At 33.2% G+C, this 19558-nt stretch overlaps 1 long non-coding RNA gene across 5 annotated transcripts in view; it reads left to right on the forward strand.

Annotated features, from left to right (window-relative positions):
- Positions 1 to 18041, forward strand: part of LOC109547347 (uncharacterized) — a 34157-nt gene extending 16116 nt beyond the window's left edge. For 2 of the 5 annotated variants that reach the window (XR_004528033.2, XR_012334254.1), the window contains 2 exons: positions 4543 to 5874; positions 10118 to 18041. This is a non-coding gene — a long non-coding RNA (uncharacterized lncRNA). The remainder of the gene's footprint in view (positions 1 to 4542; positions 5875 to 10117) is intronic. The other 3 variants (XR_002173078.3, XR_002173079.3, XR_002173077.3) reach the window with 3 other exon arrangements.
- Positions 18042 to 19558: the final 1517 nt, after the last annotated feature.

The following is a 19558-nucleotide window of genomic DNA, read 5'->3' on the forward strand; positions in this document are numbered from 1 at the left end:
TTTGAATAAGCCTGATGTAAGACTAACATTGGTGGCTCTTCCAGTAGGTGTAGGGGTTGGGAAGCAGGGGTGGAGATCAGAGACAGTCAATTTATTGTGGACAATTTATTTATCTGGAATAGCAGAAGTGATTGAGGTGAGTATGGGCATCTGACAGCTTTCTCCCTGGTAGTGATTTATTACACTCAACTCTATTTCTGACAGGTATGTATCCTTCTAGCTCAATTTTAAAAGTTGCATTAAACTTGACTACAATTAAGAATGGGCAAAGTGACTAATTTTATGTGTCAATTTGGCTGGGCTATGGTGCCTAAATATGTGGTCAAATATTATTTTAGATGTTTCTGTGAGGGTGTTTTTAGATGAGATTAATATTTAAATTGGTGAACTTTGAGTAAAACAGATTACCCTTCATAATGTGGATGGGTCTCATCCAGTCAGCTGAAGGCTTGAATAGAACAAAAGACAGACCTCCCCCAAGTAAGAGGGAATTCTGCCTTCGACTTGAACTGCAGCATTGACTCTTCCCTGAGTCTCCAGCCTCCTAGCCCACCCTGCATATTTTGGACTTGTTAACCTCCATAATTAGGTAAGCCGATTTCTTAAAACAAATCTCTTCATATATTCAGGGAAAACCCTGGCCAATACAAAGGCATAACCAAAATAGTTACTAAATATGAATTATGTTCATATTCATTGTCTAGGAGAAACTTCAGCTCCACATGAAAGTAAGATGATGGTGATGATAATTGCAATATAGCTATACAAATTATATTATCATTCACTTTATTTAAAACGTCACAGTGTTATATTGTCCTTAACATATTACCAGCCATCTGTCTTGGCCCCTATATTTTATTTATTAATTTATCAAGCAAAACTATTGTGTATAGCAGACTAGTTCAACCATAAATCAAATAATTTACCATGACAAGTAAACAGGAATGTTTACCCAGTAAAGCTTTACCTTAGGTTTGATCTGTAACTAGTGGAAAATGCTCCCTTGTACTAATGAATAGATTCAGTGAAGCTAGCCAAAGCACCTGCCAAAAATACCTTAAAAACATCCCTTTTACAGAACCCCCAAAATTAAGTGTTCAAAATGTTAATTCAGCGTACTAAGGGAACAAGCACGTACCTTGTGTCAACCAGTGTGTATATGAAGTGGGAATTCAAATTACTGAGGCTTAATTGTATAAAGATATCTGGGACCTAGCAATAATTTTTGGGTAAGGTGTTTATATAAGGCACTACTCAAGTAAGTCAATATATTTCTCTCAATTTTTTTATTCAATAAAATACCTTTCTAAATTTCCCTTTTTTTGTGGGGGAAGGGATGCTTTTATAATACACCAAGGAAAACAAGGAAATTATTATTTTTGTTATTGTTTTCAAACTTGTGGGGTCAAAAATGAATATTCTCCAAGCTTCAGGTGGAAGCCCACTCATGCTGGGACACACCAAAAAAATATTTTCCTAGATTTGGGTTCTGCATATTGATACCTATCCTTACATTTTGTGTCACAGGAAAGATCACTGAGATAAATGCCTTTCCCATGCTTTAGAGCCCATCCAGTCCCATTTCTTCAAAAATATTGTTTTACAAATTAATCATCGGTTCTTTTTTCATAGCTTCATCTTACCACTCTTCACTATTTCCTTCTCTTCTGAAAATAAATATATATACTTAATTTCTCCTATCTTGAAACACTCTCCCTTAGCTCTGTGTACCTTGATCACAATCACTCCTTTATTTCATAGCCAGACTTCCTGCAAGGGTTGTTACAGGCTTGCTCTCTCCACCTCTTTATTCAGTAATTCAGAAATATTTCTAAGCCAAAGCTTAGAGCTTGAACTTTGCACATGTTATCAAATTCTTAACTGTCTGAGGAAATATATGTAGATATCCCTATTTTCAATTTATAGATGAGGAAACTGAGATTAAAAGAGGCCAAAGGATTTACTGAAGGTAACCTATATCCAAAACATGTCCACCATGATATAGGTATTGTCATCCTTCCCTAAAATTGTTAACTGGTGTTCACTAATGGAGTGCTTACTCTGTTAATATGTTTAAGGCACTGGTCAAGCTCTTTACCCACTTTTTCTTGTTTATTGCTTATGACATCTCTGGGAAGTGGATGCTCCCATTCATTCCTCAACCTCCATTCATCTTCCAAATTCAAATGAAATGTTTTTTTTACTTAAAAAAATTTTTTTTCTTCCTTTTTTTATTTTTAATTTTTATTGAAGTATAGTTGATTTACAATGTTGTATTAGTTTCAGGTGATTCAGCAAAGTGAATCAGTTATACATATATGTATACAACCAATCTTTTTTAGATTTTTTTCCCATATAGGCCATTACAAAGTATTGAGTAGAGTTCCCTGTGCTATACAGGAGGTCCTTATTAGTTATCTATTTTATATATAGTAGTGTGTATATGTCAATCCCAATCTTGCAATTTGTCCTTCCTCTCCCATACCCCCTGGTAGCCATAAGATTGTTTTCTACATCTGTAGCTCTATTTCTCTTTTGTAGATAAGTTCATTTGTACCCGTTTTTTTAGATTCCACATATAAGCAATATCGTATGATATTTATCGTTCTGACTTAACTCAGTGTGACAATCTCTAGGTCCATCCATGTTGCTGCAAATGGCATTATTTCATTTTTTTTATGGCTAATGTTCCATTGTATATCTGTACCACATCTTCTTTATCCATTCCTCTGTTGATAAATGAAATGGTTTTTAAATTGTGAAAAATCTATTAATAGCCAGATCAAGTGAACACTTCTTTTTCCTTTTTATTTATTTCTCTGTGGAATTTTAGTATTTCTGAGCATTCTTTGTAGAGGAAGATACCTTCATTAATGTTAAAGTGAAAAAAAAGAAAACCCTTGGCTTACACATATTTTTAATAGGAAAATTAGAAAATGTTAATAAAAAGGAGAAAAAAATCAATAGTACTTCTATTATTCAAAGATGATTACCATTACCATTTCACTGTATTACTTATAGATTTTTTTTCTGATACACACACACACATTAATATACACAAACAATTTTCTGGCCCCTCCATCATTATCAGTTTGCTTGAATCACTCTTTTCTGGTTCTCTGCCTATTTCCTCAAACACTACTTGTCAATCTCCTTTACTGATAGCCTCTTTTTCTCCGAATCCCTTAAGTGTTTCTGTTTCCCAGGGATCTAACTATGCTCTTCTCACTATCCATACTCTTACTGTAATATATTATCAGGCACCTGATTTCTACTTCTAGCTTCCTGTTGCAGTTTCATCACCATATATTCAGCCTTTACTAACAATTTACTCTCTACTTTTCAAGGCTTCACTCTTCACCCAGTCTCCAAGTCAATGCCATTTGCTTTGACTTTTAATACAGCAGTACTTATTTCTATATCAATTATTTACTACCTAACAAATCATCCAAAAATTTGGTGGGTTAAAACATCAAACACTTGTGTGGATCAGCAATTGAGCTAGGCTCAGCTGTGATTCTTATGCGTCTGTAGTCATCTGAATGCTCAACTGGGTACAGATGATCTAAGATAGTATATTAGTTTTCTATTGCTACCATAATAAATTACTACAGACTTAGAGGCTTAAAATACACAAATTTATTATCGCACAATTCCATAGGTCAGAAGTCTAAATTTACTCAGCTCGTTTCTCTGCTCTGGATTTCATAAGGAACAAAATCAATGTGCTGGGTAGCTGAGTTCTTATGAGAAGGCTCTAGGGAGAATCCACTTCCAAGCTCATTCAGGCTGTTGGCAGAGTCTAATTCCTTATGGTTGCAGGGCAGAGGTCCTCATTTCCTGTCAGCTGGGGGTTGACATTAGCTATTAGGTAGAGGAATTTTTTCTTCTACATATCAGAACCAGCATCAGTGTTTTGAATACTTCTCATGCTTGGAATCTCTTGGACTTCCCCTTCTGTCAGTCTCTCTGACTCATTTTTCTGCTTTTAAATGAAACTTCAACTAGTCATATAAAAGGAAACATGTTAACTCTGCAACGCAAAATACAATTGAATTTTGTATTCACAGGGACACAATTGAAACTTGTAGTTTTCCAGTTGATACTCCCATTCCATTTTTTCATAAGAAGGGAAGTATATTAAGATGTTCTGCTACATTTTCTTTCATTTATTCTGTCAAATTCTTTTGGTTTCAAGGTACAGAAACCAACTTAAACTAGGTCAAGTAAAAAGTTGTTTATTATAAATCCACAGATGTCTCAGGATTCCAAAGAATGAAAATAATTAATGTTGGGCTTCATGGAATTTGGATTTGGGATGTCGGGAACTGAGACCACTCTGTTATTTTCAGAAGCCCTATGAACTCTAAAATCTGCTTTCTACCTTTCTATCTGCTGTTGTGCTACTCGGTTTCTCTTTATCTCTTACCACCTTCTTACTCTTATTGTTCAATGCCCATTAGAACCACCAGCGACAACTCTAAATTATGACTGCTCAGCATCTATTCTTATTAGTAATTGATTTTGATCTCTTTGTCTCAGTTCATTTCATGAAATATTTAGCGTTGGGCTGCCAGTGTGCCTTGACTGGCTTTGGGATAGATGATTATCCGTGGTTGGACATGAGGAGGTGAGTGAAAAGGTTGTAAGGTCTGCCTTTCAAGGGTCTATGGTTACAGTAGATTCTAGAAAATGAGTGTCTAGGAAAGTAAGTGACAGACATGTCTACTATACTTGTCAAAAATTTGGAAAGTTAAGAAGAGTTTTAAGGAATATTTAAATAATATATCATTACTATTCTTAAATATTCATGAAGAAGATTATACTATATTTCTCTCCAGTCTCTGTATATGCATGTATATAGTTGTGATATTATGTATGTGTGTAGACTTTTTTGTTTTTTTGTTTTGTTATTCTGGATATAGCATAAAGATTTCCTTACATCATTAAAAACATTAAAAGATAAATTATAAATGGCTGTATTTTATTAAATTATTTGGGTATGTGATTCACTTAGCTATATTCCTCTGATATTGCAAATGTAGTATGTTTCCAACATTATAAATATTTTGATGAAATTCTTTGTTCACAATTTTTTTTCTGCATTTTAGATTTTAATCTTTTTTTTTCTTTTCCTTTTTTTTGGTAGATTTTTGGTATGTAGTAAGGAAGCTGGGTATGAAAACTTTTAATGCTTTTGAATTTTGCCAAGTTATTGTCAAGTTTCTGAAAGGATTTTATCATTTTACAACACTGCTTCTGTTAATCCTTTGTACTCATGATCTAGTGATGCACTAAAGAAATATAATAGTCCTGAGAATATGAGTCTTGTTAAAACTTAATTCCAACTGCAAGGAGAGAGATCTAGTTTTGTACTTTATCCAACTAAAAAACATATGTTCTATGAAATAGTGGCAGAGTCATGAAAAGTACTAGCCATCTTTTTTTGTGTGAAATATCTGTTATAATTACATTTGTTTGCATCAGTTATCTTCACATCATTGCCTCAACATAGCCTGAGCATAATGTGATGAATTGTTTCAGGTTGGTCACTCTATAGATAATGTTCTTGTGCTTTTTATAGCAGAAAACTATTTATGACCTTTCTCAATCTTTATACTAGTATTAAATTGTATTATCTAGCCTAAAATAATGACCTCATCAGTGATTGGCATCATATTCTCTGTGTCCTCATACTGGATGGCCACTCTGATGTCTCATAATCGTAAACCCTATGACTGATGATCTTTCTAGAGGAAACTCCTCAGAAAATAAAGTGACAGCATAAAGATCGAGGGCTGGCTCTGAAGTCACACAGACATGGTTTCATACCACATATCTGTTTCTGTTACGTATTAGCCTGGATGACCTAAGGTAAATTATGCAACTTGTCTAATTCTTTTTCCTCATCTGTAAAATAGGAATAATGCTAGAACTCATCTCATGTCGTTGTTGCGAGGAGTAAATGAATTAATGCATGTCTGTTACTTGGCCCATAGTAAGCACTCAGAATGTTAGTTAATATTATCAATTTAATAAGCTAATAAATGTTAGCCATTAACTATTTCTATCCTATTTGCTCTTTATTATTTTTACTTTATGTAAACCTTTATTCTCTGAAGTAAACAAAAACAATCCATTTCCTACTTCAGCTTTATTTTCTCCATATTCACTTTCAAATCTTTTTGGATTATTAGTTTTAATGATAAAATTCCCCCTACGTAAATCCATAATGTAAATTGGAAGTCCATCCAATATTATTAAAATGGATTTTTTAAAAGATCACATCATTAGTTATAATAAAAACTTAAACTTAGTAAAATTAATATTGAGTCACTCCACCCATATTGCTTATTAAGCAGCACATTTGTGTCCACACATGATGACAAGTGGCCAAAAGTTGCAATCTTCTAGTTATAAGATAAATAAGTACTAGGGATGTAATGTACAATATACATGATTAGTATAATTAACACAGCTGTATATTACATATAAAACTTGTTAAGAGAGTAAATCCTGAGTTCTTATCACAGGAAAAATTTTTTTCTTTTATTTTATATCTATATGAGATGATGGATATTCATTAAACATCATGGGAATCATTTCATGATGTATGGAAGTCAAATCATCATGCTGTACACCTTAAACTTACACAGTGCTGAATGTCAATTATATCTCAGTAAAACTGGAAGAAAATCATTTTAAAAAATACACGATGGTATAGTACAGAATTGAGTAAAAACAAAGCCACCACGTACATTTTTAGTTAAAATCAACTAATTGTCGAAGAAGAGAAAAAAATCAGCTAATTGTCTTTATGAATGAATGATGACAAAGAGAAAAACCTCCCCTGACATTTGGGACTTGGCCTGATACTATCAACCAGGCTTTAGTGTTCCTATTAACTGCCCTGACATTCCTAGCTAAATGATGGTGTTCTCTTTTTGCACATAGAATAATTTCATAGAATGCCAACATCAGAGAGGGCCACTCTGTGACCATGATAGAGCAAGACAAAAACAAGCCCACTTAATAATCATGTCTGAATACAAACAAAACATCAATAATTGTGGAAGCCACAGATAGCAAACACTTCCCACTTCTAGCTAATATGAGTGACTGTTTCTTCTTTACCAATTATAGCTTTAGCCTCACTCTAGTGTACCTTTCTTATAAATAACATTTATTGAGATACCCAATTGTAAAATTGTCCCATTTTCTGACAGAACCAAATTCAGGGCCTCACCCCTTGTACCCTCCCCCAACTCATCCAACTATAGCCCAGCTCTTATAAGTGATTTCTAACATCCCCTTACTGAAAACTTCCACAGTTCTCCATAGTATACATTCTCTCTCATAGCACCAAGCAGTAAAACCTAACTTGTTCAACTGTAGGTATGTTCCTTGTGGTCTTTTTCTAGAGGGTATGACAGAACATAAAAGTTGACAACATACCCAGATTTTCTTTACTTTTACCCAACATTAATTGTTATCCATTTTGTTGAATAGTAAGGCCACTTTTAAAGTGTCATAGTTGGTTCTTTAACATTAAAGTTTGAAAATTTTGTACAGTTTTTATAGCTTCAAAAAATTCAGTTCTGCCAATTGGTGGTTGCCAGAGGCAAGGGGTGAGGGTGGGAGAAATGGGTGAAGGTGGTCAAAAGGTACAAACTTCCAGCTATAAAACGTAAGTCTTGGGGATATAATGTAGAGCGTGGTCACTATAGATAAAAATACTATATTGTATATTTGAAAGTTACTAAGAGAGTAGATCTTTAAAGTTCTCATCACACACACAAAAAAAAACTTTGTAAGGTGATAGATGTTAAATTAGTCTTATCGTGGTGACCATTTTGCAACATATACATATATTGCATTATTATCTTGTACACCTGAAAATGTTATATATCACGTCTCAATACAATTTTTTTTAAAAAATTCCATTCTGTTTCTTCATTTAGTGATTGCCATGCATGTTCTCTTATATTTAATGATATCCCTCAAATGCTGTGCTTACCAAACAAATACTCTTGGATAGCATTCAGTTTCTTTAAAGTAAGTTCATTTAAGAGCTAATTAGAGCCACATTCTGAATTAGAATACACTATTTAGTAGCATGCTGAGACAATGGTTGTGATTGCAGAGTACAATGTGAAAACTTTATAATGCTGTATTTTTAGTAGAATAAAATAAGATATAGTTACACTAATTTTTATATTGAACTACTGCCTAGAAGAATTGTTTAATCACTAGTTCCAAGGACAATAATATTTAACAAGGTAAACATTTAAGTAAATGGAGATTTTTAATACTCTGCTATCAATTGCAAATTCAATTTAATAGGGAAAACTTTCTCATGAATTCTTTTTTCACTATCTCATCTAACCCACTTAAGCTAGTTTGGGCATTTTTTCCCCCTAATTCTTACAAAATGTCAGGGAGTGGAAAATGAAATAATATTTCTATTTGTACTCCTTACAAATGCAATGTTTTATCTATCAAAGATTATGTTTAACTCCTACTTTGTCATAAAATGTGTATGTTATAGCAATATGAGATAATCTTTTTTTATATTTATAGTAATTAACCATCTAGATGGACAATAATATGTTCAATGGAATTGCAGAAATTTCAAACAAAGCTAAATTTGTATTTAGGTCAACTAGATCTTTTAAATTAACCACTATAGATCAGCAGTACTAGACCCTATTCAGGGGAGGCATAAGCAAATAGGATAAATACTATTTTCTTTAAGAGTCTTTTAGTATGACTTAGTTATTCTGAGTTAAAGGACAAGAATTTGTATGTGGGAAAAGAATTGAAAATAATAATAATAGACATTTATTGAGGACTTACCATGAATCTCTGATATGTAAAATACTCAGAAGAGTATTATTCCAGAGATAAAATCACTAAAAAAAATTGTACTTAAAAATGTAATTAGAGACCATATTCCTGTAGAATATTTTTCCCCTTTAGTTTATTAAGAACAGAGATGACTTAGTTTGTTAAGGAAGATTGTTAAAGATTTCAATTTGAGATTCAAGTATTAATCAGAATGTTCTTTTTGTTCTTTAATCTCTAGCCTCTATTATCTGTAAGTTGTTTAGCTACTTTAAAAAATTGTATTGACTTTTGGTTCTTTCTCTGTGGTTTATTCAGAGAATAAATAGTATTAAAGTAGAACTTTAAAAATCGGAGCAAAAAAATTAAAGTACAGATTTTAAAAGGATAAATGTCAAGATCTTAATGGTCTCTCCCCCCAAAAGTATAGTTAATTACTTTTACACTGGAGATACAAGGGTCCAGTTAAGATCTAATTCTAAACTTTGCCCAAGTCTTTTCAGCAGCTTTTACAGAAAAGAGCAAAGGGTTGATGATGAAATGATCACAGCTTTTGAAATTTGTAAAATATTCCTGAACCTCTGCTTTGAGTCTAACTTGCCATACAGATCTGGACAGAACTGGGGGCATTCTTGTAGTACATTATAGTTCTTCAAAATGTAGGATAATTAACTTTGGTGTGGGATGTAGGTTGGTTTTTGCAGACTAGTTATTAGACTCTTTCTGTTGGTAAGCCTGTGCCTGGAGGATTGCTATCTCTATTCTAAACTATGAAGTTTAGGGGAAGTTAAAAATGTTCCTGTTGGGTAAGCAAAGAAAGGAAGGATGAGAAAGCTATGAATAGTGAAGTTAGTGACAGTGAGAGTGTGACAGATGTTTATGTGATCAGATGAGCAATGTAGCAAATTAAGTTATCACATTTCATCCAACTGAAGATGCATTTTTTTTTCAAATACTAGCATGTCTAAAATTAGAACGCATCTTACAATGGCTGTCAACTAAGTGTCAGTTGTGGTATACTAGTTAATGCCTGCACATGTGCAAACTAGGCATAGCTATTTATATTTTATTCACCTAACTGAGTTATGTGTGTTTTTGGAAATATATACTACACTTTAAACTATGCAACCGAAGCAGGAGAGATTACCAAGTCTGTTGAAATAGATAAAACAAATTGTAAAGACAGGCTAGAATGACCAAATTCATGCATGACACAAGATATAAAGTATTGAAACATCAATTTGTTTAAAAACTCCCTGTTGTTTTTTAACAGAAGCTGTTTGATTTCCAGCAAAATGTAATTCAACTGAGAAAAAAATAAAACTATGAGCTTTCAAATAGAAAAGCATCAGCATCACAACTTTCAGAATGAATATCAGAAACTTGAAAGACAAATCTTGGAGACAACAAAACAGGAGTCTTTTAAGAAATGCTGCATCACCAACAAAATTTGATGAAACAGAGAATAATATTGTGTTGGAAGTCATGGAAAACAATGACTCCAAATTAAAAACAAAATATAGTAGAGTTAGATTTTATGAAGAAGTTTTTAGGAATAAACAAGCCAATTTCCTTAACTAACATTTTCCTCATGTGATATATGTTAAATATCTATACCTAAATAGATATGTTTTCAATAAAAATTAGAAGTGAAAGAGCATTTATAACTAGTGTTAGTGCAAGTTCATGTGCCCGAAGCACAGTGAGGCCAAACAAATTGGAACGTCAGGAGTTTGGAGTAGAGAAAGGTTTATTGCAGGGCCATGCAAGGAGATGGGTGGCTCATATCCTAAAAAGCCCTGAGCTCCCCAAAGGGTTTTGGCAAAGCATTTTTAAAAGCCAGGTTGCGGGCCTGGGGTGGGTGTGGGTGTGTCACAGGGTACATGATCTGCTCATGCATGTTCTGTCTGGCTGATGTTGAGGGAACAGGGTGGTGTCACAAGGTTAACATTATCAGTCCTTAGGCTCCAGGAGGCTCATGGTCATCAAGTAGTTAACATCTTCCATTGGGTCAGGGGTTTTCACATCTGTAAAACAATTCAGGAAATGTGCATCAAATACTGTTATCTAGATACTTCAGAGAGGAGCTAAAGCAAAGGATATGGGGGAAGGCCTCATAGGGTCCTGCTTGGTTACATTAGAAGCATTTGCTAATACTGTATCATAAAAGATAGTGGGACATCTTCTAATACAATAATCTATTATAACTTCCATGATCTAATAGTATAGTATTTTAAAGCACTTTTTAAAAATGTCTTAAGCCCAAATTTAAGGATATGTAATATTTAAATATTAAAATGCCTGTGTATTGGTTGATCTCTTTTGCCCATCTGGTATTACAGAAGTATTAGGCTATCCCTTGTTGAATCTTCCTCACCTGTTTGTCTAATAACAGAGGAAAAGGAAGAGTGACTACATTATCATAATCATGGCTTACAGTGATTGAATACCTCCAGTTATTGAGCTGAGTGTTCTTTGTGGGCTACCTCATATAATCCTGACAAACATCTGAACACGACATAATTCTATACACCATTCCAGTATGCAAATGAGGAAACTGAAGCTGAGAGAAATTACGCTCAACGTCACATACTTAGTACGCAGTGGAGTCTGTATTTAAATTCAGGCAATCTGGCTCCAGAGTCTGTGCTCTTCCCCTCTGTTCTATGCAGGGAGGTTATATTGCATAGTGATTAAAGCATAGACACAGAAGACTGATTGGTTGGGTTAAAATTCCACTCTGTCACTAACCAGTTGTGTGACTTTAGAAAAATGACTTGACCGCTCTGTCTCAATTTTCTCTTCTGCAAAATGGTTATGAAAATAGTAATAATAGTATCTTCCTCATTAGGATGTTTTAAGGATAAATAAGTTAATATATGTAAAGCATTTAGAACAATGTCTGGTATATAACTTGCATTATCTAAATGTTAACTAATATTATACAATCTCCTTTTTATGATTGGCCAGAAGGGGGATTATCTGCCCTGAAAGAAACAACCTGATGATCTCAGAAAAATCTATCTGTACACACTCATTGTCAGCAGAATACCAAGTGAGATGGCTCTTTTCCAGTTGTTCTATTTAATTGAAAAATTAGGATTAAAGGTCAGCATTTTTTTTAATGAGTTTTCCTATAGCCACATTAACCCTACGCTTTAAATTGGTGCTCAGTGGATCTTTGTATTTTCTCATTGATGTTAGCAAATACAAATTTAAAGTCATTGTTATATTCCCCTCTTTTGGAACTAGATATGAGTACTCTAAAGTTTGCTTCATGTTGTTAAATGCTTTTTTTCCCCCCAATGTGAGAATGCTAAGAAAGTTTAAAAGGACACCTGAAAAATCACAATAACAGGTCATATAGGTATAGAGATTATTATTGAAATGTACTTAATGTTGTATTCTTTTTCCAAGAATTGTGTTGTCATAAATCCTTCTCGATAGAACCGAGTATTTGTTTTGGCCCTGAAAGTTACCCATGCTTTAGGGGATCATATTATAACATAGAGGGTAGATTACACAGTGACACAGATCTGGATTTTAATCCTTGTTCTGTTAATTACTAGTTGTATGACTTTGAGGAAATTGTTTAACTTTTATGAGTTTCTGTTTCTTAGTAAGCATTGAATAAATATCTATTTTATAGGCCAGTTGTGAGGATTAAAAAAGTAAATTAATATAAAATATCTAATACAGAGACTTGAAAACAATTGTTTACTGTTCTCCTGTTTCCTTACACCCATCCTCTGCCCCAGGCTTTTTCAAAAAGTAGGGCCACTGCTAGGATGTATGGGACACCAAGAAAATACTTCTGATGTGTCTCACTGTAGAAATAAGTAAATTGACTTTAAAAACTACAGAATTCATGGGCCCTTAGGACGCATAGTGATATATTAATGAAGATTTAGAATAGCGGCTAGAGAAGAGGCACATACATATTTATTTATTGCCAATCAGTGCAAATAAAGATTCTTCATAGTATTCAGACACTATCCCCTCCTGTTTAAGTTTAGGAACCATTTCTTTTCGTTCTTTATTGTCAAAGGTGTGATTCCTGTCTAACGTCATAGCTCCCACCACAAGAATAAGATATCAATGCTTATTTTTCACAAGGCCATGGCTCTTTAAAACATATTTTTGTTGGAACAATACTGGTCTTTTTGCCTCTGCATTTCCAATACTATTTATTTAATGCTGGTGTTAAAAAACAAACAAACAAAAAAACCTCCAAAATTCAACTGAGTAAAGATCTAATTGGCTTTATTCAACAATTCAAGTATCAGGCAGCATCCCATCTAGAAAATAGAGAGGAGCTCTGAAGAGCTGTACAAAATGCAAATCTTTATAGGCATAAGGGGTGGGAAAAGGAAGCTCTAGCAAGGAGTGGATTGTTTCAGGCAAGGTCACCAGCAGTATGTGCAGTTAGGTCCCCATTTCATTTCTAATCCTTTTTATTTGGGCCTTCCCTCTTTTCACCTGATCAATTTTATATATTTTATTGACTATTAATATTTTTGAAAAATGATTTTTTCTGTATTTGTTCTCTATTTTGTTGTTCCATAGTTTTTTTTTATCTTTATTACTTCTTTCCTTCTACTTTTGTATCTAATTTGCTGTTTTATTTTTCTAAATTATTATGATTATTGATTTCTCATTTTTACTATATGCATTTAAGGCTGTAACTATTCTTCTATATATGACTTTGACTATAGCATCCAAGTTTTAATATAGTAATTTTAATCAGTTCAAAAATATTTTCTGATTATAATTAGTATTTCTACCTTGGCCCATGAAGCAATGTGAAGTTTTTCTTGATTTGCAAACGTATAATGATTTTTTAGTTATTTGTGGGTTAGTTATTTATTCAGCTTAATTTCACTGTGATCAGGTAGTGTGGTATGTATGTTATTAATATTTCAGAACTTTTAAGACTAGCCTTAAGGCTCAGTATATGGTTGTATTTCATCAATGTGTGATAAAATTTGTCACTATGATGATAAATTTGATATTTTATGTAGTTCTATTAAAAGTAGTTTTATATATATTTGGACCTATAAAAGTTTAGAAGTGTTGTGTAATCTTGATAAGTTAAAACATCGTTTATGGACCTTCTTTAGCTCTAGGGAGATATCTATATCTGTATCTATATTCTTAAATGCAATTTTTAGTTTATAATTATTATAGTTATGTGAGCATTACTTTGTTTAGCATTTGCCTGATTTTTTTCCAAATTGGTTTTCAACCTTTCAGCATCTCCTGCTGATTTTCATCATATTTAGTATAATTAACAAACTAAATATTTTGACTCTGTGCTTTACCATTTTTCCTTTAATGGGCAAAAGAAAATGAAAGGTATCTCTAAAGGGAAAAACAGAATTTCTGTGATAATTAAATGTATTTTAATTTTAGTATTTTAAAATTAATTTTATTTTGTTTAATTTTTAGTATTTTATTTAATTTTAGTATTTTCAGAACTATTATATAATAGATATATATGAAGAATGTATATGAAGATATATGAAATAGATATATGTGAAGATATATTATTAGTCATTCATAATTCAAAGTATGCAAATTTAACTTAGATAAAAAATAAAAGGTTATGCTCATTGAAGGCCCTGTTGTACCTATCCCACTGAAGACTATCCGATGAAATTATTGAAGGAATTTCTGTAGTATTAAACACATAACAGTTTGTGAGAACAATTCAATATCAAAAAATTTTAACTACACTAGATGTTGTAAGATTTTTAGTAATCTGCCATCTTAGAAATGACTTATAAAAACACTACACACAGCATATGCAATTTTTTTTCTGGCCCTGGATAAAGAGTTTGAGAATTTCCATCCCATGATTCATAATCCACATCACATGAAATAGAAGAAAAACTGAGGTTTGAGACCATTATCACAGTGTTAGGAAAGATATGCTTAATTTGTCTATAGTCCATATAACTGCTTTCCCACATTCATTCCTGACCTCCACGCCACACATCTATGTCCTTAACTTCGTTCTACAGAGAAAGAAAACCAGTGTCAACTCTGGGATATTTTAAAGGTTATCATTATACATCTTCCCCCAATATCTGGAAGTGTACATATGGATACAAGAAGGAAATGTTGTATTTCCAGGAGCACAATAACTGACACTGAATTCAGCCAATATCTACAAGTAGGGGATGGATAAAGATTTACAGATTTTTTTTTTATGATGGCATTCTTCTAGCCTTTTTTGAAATTGTATTGTTCAATTGATAGTTTGATCCTGCAATATTCCTAAGCAGATTGTATGGTTGTTAATATTATAAAATAGCGTATTTAAATAAGTATCCTGGGACTTCGCTGGTGGTCCAGTGGTAAAGAATCCGCATTCCAATGCAGGGGATTCAGGTTCGATCCCTAGTCGGGGAACTGAGATCCCACATGCTGCGGGGCAACTAAGCCTGCATGCCACAACTACTGAGCTCGCGTGCCTCAACAAGAGAGCCCGCGTGCTGCAAACTACAGAGCCCACGTGCTCTGGAACCTGCGTGCCACAACTAGAGAGAAGCCAGCGGGCCACAACAAAGAACCGTGCTGCAATGAAAGATCCCGCATGCCTCAATGAAGATCCTGCATGCCTCAATGAAGATCCTGCATGCCTCAATGAAGATCCCGCATGCCTCAACTAAGACCCAATGCAGCCAAAAAATAAATAAAATAGAGAAATGTTAAATAAATAAGTAAATAAATATCCTGAGAATTTTAGAAGGCCCCTTAAAATGAGGGGGACCCTTTACAAACGTGATTTTAAGACTAATTTTCCTGACCCTTAGTTTTGAATAGTATTATTATTTTTTTTAATGGGAAAAACATTTATTTTATAAGTCAGGTGCTGGAGTTTAACCTTTGATTTCAATACCCTGGTAACCTTGAATACATTACTTAAAGTTGATGAACGTCATTTCTCTTTCCGACATAATGTGGCTAATAATACATACATGTGTTCTCTATACCTATTTGCTTTTGAAGTACTATCTTCAAGTCTTTACTGTTTTTTTATTTGCCTTTGTTGACAGAAGGTGAAGATAAGGCTAGTGAATCATGTTTTTTTTTAAATATTATTTAACAGTATTAAGTAGCATTGTTCTGCATTCTAAAATCTGTCTAGGAAATCCCTGAAGATCAAATGACAATAGAGTCTTTTAAGGTAGAAAGGAAGATAAGTGTTATTGGATGAAAGCTATATATTTAAAAAATCATGTCCAAAGTCACCTCTTTATGCAATTAGGTAAGAGTCCTTTAAGTGCTATTTATAGGTACTAACAGATATTTTGTTTATGTGAAATCTCTAGGATATAGGAAAGCTTTTTGAACTTTATCAGTTAGCTTTTACTTCTTGGTAAACTACCCTAAAGTTAGCAGCTTAAGACAACAACTATTTATTTGCTTATGAATCTGGGCTGGCCTCAACTGGGCAGTTCTGTTCTGGACCAGGCTTGACTAATCTTGGCAAGATTCATTCATGTGCCTATGATCAGTTGGTGGGTTGGCTGGGGCTGGTTTGTTTATAATGGTATTGACTAGGAAAACTGGGATAACTGGAGTCCCTTTGATATAGTCTCTCAATCCTTTACCAACCCAGGTCAGGCTTATCACATGTTGGTGTCAGAATTTCAAGAGCAAGAGAAGGAGTTACGAAGCTTCTTGAGGCCAATGCTTAGAACTCAACAGCTCAACAGCACTTCTGGCATGTTCTTTTAGTCAAAGTAAGTCATAAGACATGCCCAGATTCAAGAGGTGGAAAAGTACACTCCAATTTTTGATGGAAAGGATTTAAGAACTGTCCATCTTTTAAATCTACTACACCAAGTAAAGTGTCCAAAGAATTTAAATCAGCTCTCTATCTCTGATGTCCAAACATTGTGAACAAAAATTGAAAAATTCACTCAACATTTAAATATTTTGTTCACAAATTTTGATAATAGCTGGAAATAAATTATACCACATTAAATAAATTTTCCTGAATGTTGGACATTATAATTCTTCCAGTCTTTGTTAGAGGACATAAAACTTTAAAAAGTTATTAATATAGGAAATTTTAATATTCCTTATTAGTACTCATAAGTAGTGTGATGGAGAATAGAACTTTTGTTTCAGAATTGGCTGAAACAAGGTTTTGAGTTATTTATGGATTCTATTTTCCATTTGTCTCTACCTTTATTATTGTAAAAATTTACGTTCTCTATTGGAATTGATAAGAACATTTGACAACTTGATTTAAGAAATGTTTTATTAAAAATGAAGATTTTTACGGAAACTCCTGAGTATGTAACCTCAGTAGAATTTTACATAAACCAAGAAATAAATGGAAATCCTGATGAACTAAACGTGAATTAATCCTTCAGGGTTTTTTGGCAAAACTGCAAACTTAATTCAGGTAATTAAAGGTTTTTCACAGCCCTAGCTTCGTCATCCTCTATTTATAATCCTTAACCTAGCACAAGCACTACATTAGAGGCTTAAAAAAATGAAGTTCTAAAGAATGACAACCTTCAGAAAAATGTGTTTACTGCTAGAGCATAATGAATATATTTTATAGAATTTTGTATTTTGTTAAAAATGTGCATTATTTAACTTATTTATAATTTTATCAGCATTGCAAAATCCAAGTATATATAATTTATATACCTATTCAAATACAGTTTATAGATGACAAAACTTTAAAAGATTTTATGAACATTATTGTACAAAAATAAATTATAATGCATTATTTTTTACTAGTTATTGAGCTGTTGAAAAATGAAAGAGTAAAGTGAGGGATTATAGTCAAAGATGGCTAGTTCCAATTCATCCAGGAAAATATGGGGTAAGATTACAAAAATGTGGGTGGACAAAACTTTCTAGTTCAGGAAACAGACAAGGAAAGAGCTTAAAATCATATAGTTTTTAGAGAGATTGATGAGACTGTTCTTCAGAGTATGCATATGAAAACTGAGTCTTGGACTTAGGGTTGTAAAACTAACAACTGTCATTTATTGATTGAAACTCAAATTTTATAACTTTAAGCCCAGTGTTCTTTGTTCAATACCAAAGTATGGAAGGAGGAAGATGAATAAGCTTCAGTGTCTTTGTATCACATTTTAAAATGTTTACCCTGCTTAACGACTTTATTGTTATTCTGAAGATTATCAATAAAAAGGATTTTGATGATTTTTATTTCTAATAATAAATGTCAAAAATCGGGACACTTACAAACCACCTTTTCCCCTGAATGTCTACATTCCTGTTGGCTCATAATACAAAACATGGGTCAACCTCATTTCTGTCTCCCTCATATACATAAACATAAATGCACACACCCACACACAAGCATATCACCTGAAAATATTAAAGATAATTTTTCCTTCCTCATCGTTATTGGGGCAAATGGTTTCTCAAGACATACACTTTGAGTTCATTTTAGAACCTCTTTTTTCATTTAATTTCCACATCACAAAATCCTTCCCTAATAACTCAAAATAAATCTTTCTAAATAGCTATTTTCCATTTTCAGACCTTCTAATGATCTCCCAGTCTGCTTTTGCCCTCTCCCTTGTGCCATCTCCCTAATTCATCTTTACAATCTGGGCCCTATATTCTCCCACAATATCCCAAATTTCAGCTATACTATACCATTTGATCTTTCTCCAACAAACTCTGCTTTCTCATGGCTCCATACCTTTGCTTATTCCATTCCTATACCTCCAACACCCTTCTCCACTTCCACTGTTTCATAAAAACTCAGTCATCCTTTAAGACCTGACTCAGATATGCATCCTTGTGTTCCATAAATGGCTCCTCCAGCAGCAGTAAAACTATCTTCTGGTATACCAGGTGTCCTTATAGGACAGTTAGGTTAAATCAAACTTTATGATAAGCCCTGAAAGCCCCCATGGCTAAAATAAACAAACAAATGTCCCCTGTAGTGCTATGGATTGAGAATAAAATACTGGTTAGGGAAGGTAGGTTGTGTTTCATTACATTGTGAACAAAGTCTATTTTAGACTCTTTCTATCCCCGTTCCATTCCACTCATATGTGTTGAATTGTATAGAAGACAGAAAAATCTCAATATTGTCAAATCACCCAATGCTCAATAATACCTTTTCTTTTTGGAAACTTCTATCACTATAAAAAACTAAATGTGTTTACCCCAAGGGCTACTACTCCCAAATAATTTTGAAAAATTATATTTAATCGTATATATTTTTAAGATGACTTCTATATATTTTATAAGCTTAAAGCTTAGTGGATTGCAAATAATATAATTGTTGTTGTGTTATAAACATTTCATTTAAAAAAAGTTAGATCACATTTTTGCGTCTATAAAATAGACCTGAAATGCCTTAGCAATTTAATACTTACTGTCCTGGTTGAATAGTTACCCGCCCCCACGCCCCCAAATCATGTCTGGAATTATTTATAATACTTGGTTATGACACCCCTAGGGGACTAATGCAGATTTTGGTACTGAGAGTAGGGTGCTATTTTAACAAATATCTAAAAAGTTGTGGGTGGTTTTGGAATTGGATAATGGGTAGAAGCTGGAGGAGTTTTGAAATGCATGATCAAAAAAATCTAGATTGTCTTGAAGAGAGTGTTGGTAGAAATATGGACATTAAAGGCCATTTTGGTGAGGACTCAGAGAGAAATAATGAACATGTTATTGAACATTAGAGGAAAGGAAATCT

Source organism: Tursiops truncatus, chromosome 1 (genome assembly GCF_011762595.2).
Source record: "Tursiops truncatus isolate mTurTru1 chromosome 1, mTurTru1.mat.Y, whole genome shotgun sequence".
In the NCBI taxonomy this organism is placed as follows: Eukaryota; Metazoa; Chordata; class Mammalia; order Artiodactyla; family Delphinidae; genus Tursiops; species Tursiops truncatus.